At 45.6% G+C, this 9,147-nt stretch overlaps 1 pseudogene; it reads right to left on the bottom strand.

The window, feature by feature from the left end:
• Positions 1-1,118: 1,118 nt before the first annotated feature.
• The window catches only part of LOC115311894, a 66,516-nt pseudogene continuing 58,487 nt past the window's right edge, over positions 1,119-9,147 (bottom strand).

Raw genomic sequence — 9,147 nt, 5'->3', positions numbered from 1 at the left:
TTTTTTTTTTTTGCTGTTAGACGCACTTGGGTAGAGGTCAGGGTCCGCTCAAAGACGCGACCATAGAACAGTGCCCCCACCTACTACATCTTGATTGGCTTCTCTGCTCGAGAGAACACGCTCGCAAGCCTAGTGTCAACTTGTCGCGATGTCCGGGGTCCGACCGGTGCGTCTAGTCTGGCATCTCATACCGTCTCCCAGTCGTGCGAGCGCACGCGGGCAGTCTCCGGCATCGTCCGCTATTCCATCATTTCGACGCCGCCTGTTTTACGGCAACAAGAAGGGATCCAAAAATAGTTTATTGGAGGCAAAATCCTTTACAGGCAGCCAAGCGGCATGTTGTGTAACTACGAATACTTGCATGCAAAAGCAGAGTAAAGCTTGCGCATTTTTACGATATAATTTACGGGTGTCATGATGGGTGCTTGAAAAATTGTTTTCATCAAGATACATAAGAAAGCGGAGTGCCGGCGCCGGGGGCTTGGCTCTCACGTTCTATCGCGTTCGACTTGTGTAGGTGCGAAAAAGGCAGCTAGATCTCGTCTTGTTATCGCCTTCACTTTTTAGATGCATAACGGAGAGCTTTATATCCCCACGAGCGAGCTCCGCTGCAGGTTAACGCACACAGTTCCGCCGTGCTCGCCTAAAGCGTCGTCCTCGCGCCACCCGCGTCTTCTGCTAACGGTACAACGAGTGCCCATCACGTGGATGCAAAGCGCGGCGGAACGCTGGCCGGTCATGGGCGGTGTCAATAGCACGCTTGTCGCAGGCGAAAACTATAGGGTAATGTAAACGTATTCCGTGCTAAAGCTCTAATGTCCGTGTAGCGTTGAAAGTGTGCTGAATAAACTGAGTGCTACCGCGGTGGGCAGAATAAATATGGGGCGGCCATTGCCATTCACTTGCTTTATTCCTCTTTGTCCCCGCCGCTATATACAGTGGTCACTCGCAAACTTAAAATCTACATCACTACATCGCTTCCCCCAAGAAGCAAAAAAAAAAAAAAAAAATGAACAGAGCGAAAGGCTTATTAGGCGCAGACGTAGTCCCTGAGTCTTGCAGGAGGGCACCTTGTAGGGACCGGTTGTGCTGTTCCTGATAAATCAGGGCCAGGGGCTTCAACGAATCCTGGCCTCTTTCGTCCTCCTCCACGTCGAGCTGTTGTTCAGCTTCCGGAGCCGATCGTAGTCCTTCACTGGACCTTTGAGCTTCACTGGGTTGTAGTTCTCGTCTCTCCCCCACGTCGACGTGTTGTTCAGTTTCCTGGTTAAGGTGGCTGTGAGGCGTATTCATGGAGTTTTCTTCCTCAGCATCATCCGTATTAATCATTTCATCATCTTCGCTGAGCTTCGTACTCGTAGGGAGAAGTTTGAAAAGCTTGAGTTTCTTGCAATCATTTTCTTATCTATCTGAGCAGTTACCTGTGTTCCTTTGATTTCGACCACTTTGTATGGCTGTGGGTCATAAGTAGAAGTGAGCTCGTTCGACTGAGGTTTGTCTGCAAAGTACCCGGTCTCCGACTTTGAGGTTGCGAGGTCTCACGTGTTTGCGTTCATCTGCGTAAATCTTGTGTTTCTTCCAATTTTCGTAATTCGCGTGTTGCCATGCCTGTGGCACGTTGTTAGTGTCTGCGGAATCGGGAAGGTCTCCCAAAGAGTAGTTTGAAGGGTGTTTTCCCTGTTGTTGAGTGAGGTGTTGCCCTATAGGCCATTAGACATTTGCTCAATTCGAAGTCCACGTAGAGTTTTCCAACATTGTCGTTTGTATAAATCGCTTAAATGTGCGCATGAATCGTTCAACCTCACCATTTATTTACGGCCAGCAAGCCTTGATCCGCTGATGGCAAAATCTTAGCGAGTCAGCTAAATTGTTAAAAACAAGTCTTTGGAATGGAGGCCCGTTATCAGTTTTGACGACCGTTGGAATTCCAAAAGTACTGAAGATCTTCATAAGGTTGGTGATGACAGTTGGGGCCGCCAACGATGATAATACCGCCACAAGGGGATAGCTAGACGTATCATCCATTGAACCATTATGTATTTGCCGCTAGGGAAAGGTCCCGCGAAGTCAAGCGAGAGTGCCTCCTACGGTTGATTTGGCTTCGATGGAATCACGACGGGGTCAGAGTGTCAATGTTGGATGGTTGCCTGATATGCCATACACTTTTTGAGAGTAGTTTGTACCATGCTGTCTAGGTAAGGACACCATACTTTTCGCTTCATGAGCGCTTTCTTTTTGGAGATGTGTGCCCAATGTGAGCGAGAAATATCGCTTGTTGCTGGAGGGCAGCCGGTAGAACGAGGCAATTTCCTTTCAGTAGTAGGCCGCTGTGCGTCAGAGAGAGCTCGTGCTGTACGGATATAAACTCTGAGTGCTGGGTCGTTCCACCTGGCAGGATTTCTGAGGGCAGCAGTCACCTTTTGTATATGGGGGTCATTTATAGTAGCGGCAGCTACTTCTGCACGAGTGATGGCTTTTGGAATGTTGTGGTGGGGAATGAAGCTGACATATGCATTAGTGCTATGAGCCAGGCGGGCGTCAGCAGGAGAGCTCGGCATGTGGTGGCGAGACAGCTAATCCGAACGGTTGTTGTTTGCACACGTGTGCTCCACTCTGAAGTTGTATTGTTGAATTCTCAATACAAGGCGTTCAATTCGTGCAGACATACAGGCCCCTGGGTTGGTGAAGATGGACACAAGGGGTTTGTGGTCTGTGCGAAAAAGAAAACTGTTGCCGTATAGATGCAGATGAAAATACTATGTTCCCCAGACAACTGAAAGCAATTCACGTTCAATCTGTGAATACCGCGCTTCAGTGGGGGTCAAAGCCCGACTAGCGTACGCGACAATGTCGGTGCTGTTGGTTTCCTTCTGTGCTAGGATGGCACCAAGGCCAACAGGCGACGAGTCGACTGTGAGGATGATTTCTTTTGTACCATAAAAAAAAAACAAGGTTGGGGATTTTGGACAGCTTTTCTTTCAGCACATCCAAAGCAGCTTGCTCTTCTGGCCCCCACACCTACTTGGTGTTCTTTTCTGTGAGAAGCCGAAGAGGGTATGTTATGTCAGTAAGGTTAGGTCGGAAGCATCCACAATAATTTACCGTGCCAAGCAGACCTCGGACTTCACGAGCGGTAGCAGGGGCTGGCATTTGTTTTAGTGCTCCAGTCTTCTGGGCATCTCTTCTGATTCAAGAAACAAAAAAGATGTGACCGAAAAAACAAAGTTATTTTTGTGCATAGAGACATCTTTGGGGATTAACTGTGAGGCCATTCTCTGTCAACCTTTCGAGAGTTGCCTGGAGAGCCTGATCATGTTCATCCTTTGTTTTGCCAAACACGAGTATATCATCACTGATGTTGAGGACGTGAGATATGCCGTTGAGTACTTGACGGATTGTTTACTGGAAAACCTCGGCAGCTGCACTTAATTTTAATCATATGTTGTTTGTAGCGATACAGTTTGTTGTGTGTCAAGTGTTGCGATTGATTCATTATCAAGTTCTAGTTGGTGGTAACCATCTTTTAGGTCTAGTTTGGTTAATAGTGTTGATCCGTTCAGCGCTGCGATCACGTCATCGATGGTAGGGCAGACGTGCCTCTCGCGAAGAATGGACCTATTCGCACATTTCATGTCGATGCATAAGTGAATGCCCTCTGGATTATGCGGCTTTAGCACATTTACGACTGTAGATACCCATGAAGTAGGTCCGGTTGCGTCATTGATGATGTCAAGGGCAGAGAGCTGGGTTATTTTTTCTTCTACCTCGCTTCGGAATGCAAATGGGATTCTGCTATGGGGCTGAGCAACCGGGGCAATAGCTTTGTCAATGTGGAGGTGTACTTGGAGGTTTTTTAGTTTGCCTACACCCGCACACAACTCAAGAATAGTAGCGATTGGGGTCTCGGGCAAGCTTGGAGACACTTCTTCATTGGAGTGTACATCTTTTTGTGAGGGTCCTTAAATGGCGTATGTAATTTTGATGATGTCTACTCTAACAAGGTGTTAAACTGGGCGAGTCGGTAAAAGTTAGAGATGGTGGGTGTAACATCTTCCAAAATCGAGGATGATAAAAGGAATAGACACGACAGAACAACAGCTGTACTCGCAACTGAAATGTTTTATTTGAGAAGGAAAAGACAACACACACGTCAGTACCAGATAACACAGTGTGTAATCAAACAATACGCCCTCCTCAAGGCCTGTGAATTTTTTTCAAGGGACTTTCGCTACTGCTAAAGTTCCTCTATCCTGGAAAAAATGGCGCCATTCACTGTTGTGTAAATGCTCGAGACATGTGCCGCTCGCCACTTCTGGGAAGAACATTGCGTCTGAAATCTAGTTCAGTGCTTCGCTGTGACACCATAATCTTCCCAATGGCTGCACGTTGCACGTGTTTTTGCTCCGACGCAACTTACGCTACTTTTAAATAGGGTTGTAAAAGTTACTTCAAAAATGCACCTAAGATACAGTTACAGTTACTCACACGGAAAGGTACCTAGGTACTCGCTTAGAAATTTATCTAGGTGCAAGGACAGTTACTTCAAAGCTACTTTATTTATTTTCCCCAAATCAGCCCGAATATATTGAAAGTAAAGCTTTTTATACTAAGGATACACACAAAAACGAGTCCGATAAATGTGCTGTATTGGTGTCAATGCGAAAAATAAGAAAAACCGCATTCACACGAGCATTCGAAGACACGTTATCTTTTTCACTTAAGTGCTCTATTTGACTTCAAATCAGGACCTCCTCCAAGTGTTTATCTGACAGCTTCGATCGCAGTTTAGTAGCAACTGTTCCTCCTATGCTAAAAACGCGCTTTACCGCCGCTCTGCTTGGAAGCTCTCAGGGCTGTATTTTAAGAACACGCTTTTCATCAGCGGCATGTGCTTGAGACACTCCAGACTTCTTGCCCGAAAAAGTTCGGTGTACTGTACATATTCCTGCTCTCATTAAGCATATGACGACAATGTTTCGAAGTTAAAGAAGTGCTCGCGGTCTTCGTCGTCACAACTTTGTTCGCTTGACGACGCTTTTTAAGTAGCTGATGTTTGCGTAAATTGATATCACCAGAACGGCATCGCTAATCCACCGCTCACTCAAATGAACACCGCCATTCGCTAAAGGGTCGTCGGATAAAACATCATGGACGGGGCTTCGTTCGCTAAAACGTCGTTCGATCAAGTCAGTGCCTCCCAGGTCGTACCCAACTTAATGTTAATCAGGGCACATGGTAGTGTGTTACTACTTCAAGATTTATAGTTTCTACCATTTTGACGAAGTGCATAAAAAAGTATTTCTTAAAAGTAACTTCACTTAGTTACAAGTGACTGAAAAATGTACCTGAGACACGGGTACTTATACCGAGAAATGAAAGCACCTAGGTTTGTACCTCAGATACAACAAAAGTACCTAGATACCGATTTACAGTTACTTGTACCTAGGTACTTTACCGCCCTGCTTTTAAAACATGATGGGGCTTTAGCTACTGCAGCTTGTTGCCGCCACGCTACGGTAGGTTCTTGCAGCTCTGCAAGAGCGACCTCTTTTGATTACTCACAATAGTCTCTGCTGCGCTGGACTGACACTCAAACGTGTTGAAGTGCTTCGGAACTAGAAACAGCGCGAAAAGACGAGGACCAGACAAAGAAGTGACACGGACGTAGCGCTGTGAGGCGTAGGGAGGTGGCCGCGGCACGTGTAACCTTCAGCATTTGTCAGGAGTTATTAATATTTCCCCAAGACTTTACTGTAGGCTAAAATGTGACCCAAAGCTTGTCCTTTATACATTTCTACTTGTCCACGTCTGCGTGGTGAAAGCGTGAGATTTTTACATTATTTCGGTTCGTCACAATTTTACCGATCAACCGGTTAAAATAAATAATCTCGACGAAAGCATTACTCGAATAATCGGAACATTAAACGATCAATTGTCAGCCTTAATTATTCTGTATTCACATTTACATTTTACACTTAATTTACATTTTGCGAGCGAAGTTTCGTACAAGCCTCTTCGGTTTATGGACTGCTCTACGGATACTCGATTACCTTCAATAAACAAACGGTGTCAGGCGTAGTCATCGCTTAAAGAAAATGATTTGTAATCAATGGCGACTTACGGACGAAAGACCGATGCCACGCTGTAAGAAAGTATTCTGACACCAGCGGTGCTGCCCTAGGCCATTCGAGTAGGTAATCACGTTCTGCGCGCTGCTAGCTTTGACACGTCCGGCGTTCTGAGCACTCCGATGGATATCAGAAACATGCGCACGCGCCCACTGCCCAGTTGTTTTGTTCACCAGAGGCTATAAGCACTAGACAGCTGTATCCTCCTTCAGCCCTAAACTGAAAGGCCAGTGAATGCCACGTGGTCATTGGACCAATCAGTCGATTGATCGACCACTACTTGATGCGCTCCACCACCATCACGTGGTTGATAGGTCTGGCAAACCCGTTAGTACCATCGCCCTATCAGCTTAAGGGTGAACGGAGTACAGTTGTGAGTCGATGGCGTTCGTCTATCTGAGATTTCTTTCTGTTGTTGTTCTCCTGGGTGGTGCTAGAATTCTACAAACATTTGCCTTAAAAAGAAAGTTATACGCGTCCATTTTCCCGTTGAGTTCTTTGGGAGTTAATCACTCGGATCTAGCGAGGAAGCTCGACAAATAACAATGGCGAAAATTTGCTTAGACCTAAAAATGTGGTCAGCGATGGCACGTCCAGTAATGAAAAAACAGTTAGGGCGCAGGCGAGCTGGGGTAGGTTTACCATTTTTTAGACCACCTGAGACTGGGTGGAAGAAACACGTCGTCGTGTTTCTTCCACCCAGTCTCAGGTGGTCTAAAAAATGGTAAACGTCCAGTACGTTGTTTCACATAGCTCCTGCGTCTCATCTCGGATCTCAATTTCGGGTCAACGTACTTGCCGCCTCGTTATTCGACGAGATTCTTTCATAAGCCTCGGTGATTGACTGCTCCGCGGTAAACTCGATGGATGGGCTTTGATTTGATTATCATTGATCACGTGATCGGTTGCGTGGCCGGGTGTTGTCGTGAGAAGCCGACAATGTTCACAAAAGGGCTCATTTTGACGCCCGCGACGCTCTATTCATATCTTAAGAAGGCCACGCGGAGGAGAGGGTCGAAATTGCTTTGTATCTAATCACCATAATCTACCGAGTCTCTGAGCATGGTCTGCATTATCCCGAATGGTCTTTATCCATTTTGCCGATATGTGACCGTTTAGTGCCTACGGGGAGACAAGTATGAAAGCGAGGACAAAGAGGCATGGCACCCCGAAAAGATAAAAATTCGTTCTACGACGTGCGACGGAAGGCGAGATGAGGCAAGAGTTACCAAAAAGAAAGTAAAAAAAGAAAAAAAGGCCACGCCTCGTTCGCGATAAGATGGCGGCCCATAAAAGATGAAGGCCGAACGGGGAACGAGAGAGAGAGAGAGGAGAAGCGATGGTAACTAGGCAGAGAGATGCGTCGCCTCGGGCGCCGTGACGATCTATATTTCAGGACGGTGCCTGGCGGGAAAAGCGCTAACGCGACTGCAGGGGCAGCAGGTGCCGCCTGGCCCCGCCTCGTCAAAGGCACGAGCGATCGGCGGAGCGTTTCCGATGCATTCATTCCGGCTCTGCAACCAGACGCCTCCGAATCCTATACGGGCTTTCGAATTCCAAGTTTGCACGTCTGTTAGTTGCATTTCTTTCTCTCTTTTAAGAAGGGATATCGGTCGAGCGCTTTTCATCAAACTTTGGCAGCGCACAGGCAAGGGATTTTCTCGAAACTCGTTTCATTCTAAATCTATATATATATATATATATATATATATATATATATATATATATATATATATATATATATATATATATATTGAGAAGTTTATTATGGTCACTGACTGCTCAAAGAAACGGAGGGGAGGGGGGGGGGGCTTATTATATTAGCTCTTTTTGCTTCGCGATTCGTTCTTATACGTTCATATTGGCCAATGCCTCAATTTCATCGGCTGCCAAGTGATAAGAGAACGCATGGGAATCGCCACGCCCCTCGTTCCTTAAGTCGTCATTGACTATAGCTGCAGTGTATGCGTGATGCCATTGCTTTGTTTTGTGCCCAATTTAATCCCGTAAGTGATGACATCATTACACGACACCGTGCTCTGAACAAACCTTTGCTGTTGTTGCTGTTGCTGTTGGTATGAACAACCGCAGGCGAGCTCAACGAGACGTTAAAATTTCTTTGAGAAAACGTTAATATTTTTTGTCCGCATTGGGATTTCAAAGCATCTAGTCACGAAGAGTTCTTCCATTGGCTAAATGCAAAATAGCGGTGATAAGGGCCCGTAATAAGGTTTTACAATCGGCTTTGCCTCGCTTGCAGGCGGCACGATAGCTTCGAGGTTCCAGTGGTTCTTACTGATAGAGCAGGCGACTGGGTTAAGTTAAGCTGGTGACAAGCGACAGAACTTTTAGTCTAAGGTTTAAATTGTATTGGGATTTCGGAAACGAAGAGTGCACGGCCCATGTACAGCTTTGATCGAAGTTCGAGGCGCGCGCGAGTGCGGGAACGCCCGCCCGTAGAGACTTCGCTGATATTTAAGAAAAGTAAAATACACTGCGAAACCAAATCACGTAATGATGATTTGTTACGACGACGATGTGAAGTGTAACAACATGGAAGTGCAGGCCGTTACGCGTTTCAAGAAACCATGATGGCACAAACGTTATCTCAGTGATTAGTGTGATCAAAAGGACTGTCTGTAACACACACACACAAACACACATATATATATATATATATATATATATATATATATATATATATATATATATATATATATATATATATATATATATATATATATATATATATATATATATATATATATATTTATATTTATATATATATACAGTGCGCGTCAACTTCAACACGGGCACTTCACACCATCGTAGGTGGTCTCCGAGGAGGATATGAACGAATATGTGCAGATGAATGAACCGTACTTAATCCAATGAATCAGAGAATCAAAGTTTCCAGGAACCCGCCGAAAGCCAAAAACTGGCTCCGCCAATTTTTGGCTTTCGGTGGGTTCCTGGAACCTTTGATTCTCTGATTCATTGGATTAAGTACGGCTCATTC

Source organism: Ixodes scapularis, unplaced genomic scaffold, assembly GCF_016920785.2.
Source record: "Ixodes scapularis isolate PalLabHiFi unplaced genomic scaffold, ASM1692078v2 PGA_scaffold1__304_contigs__length_218370807, whole genome shotgun sequence".
Lineage (NCBI taxonomy): Eukaryota > Metazoa > Arthropoda > Arachnida > Ixodida > Ixodidae > Ixodes > Ixodes scapularis.
The sequence above is the reverse complement of the archived record's forward strand: the minus strand, read 5'-3'. Positions and strand labels throughout refer to the sequence as shown.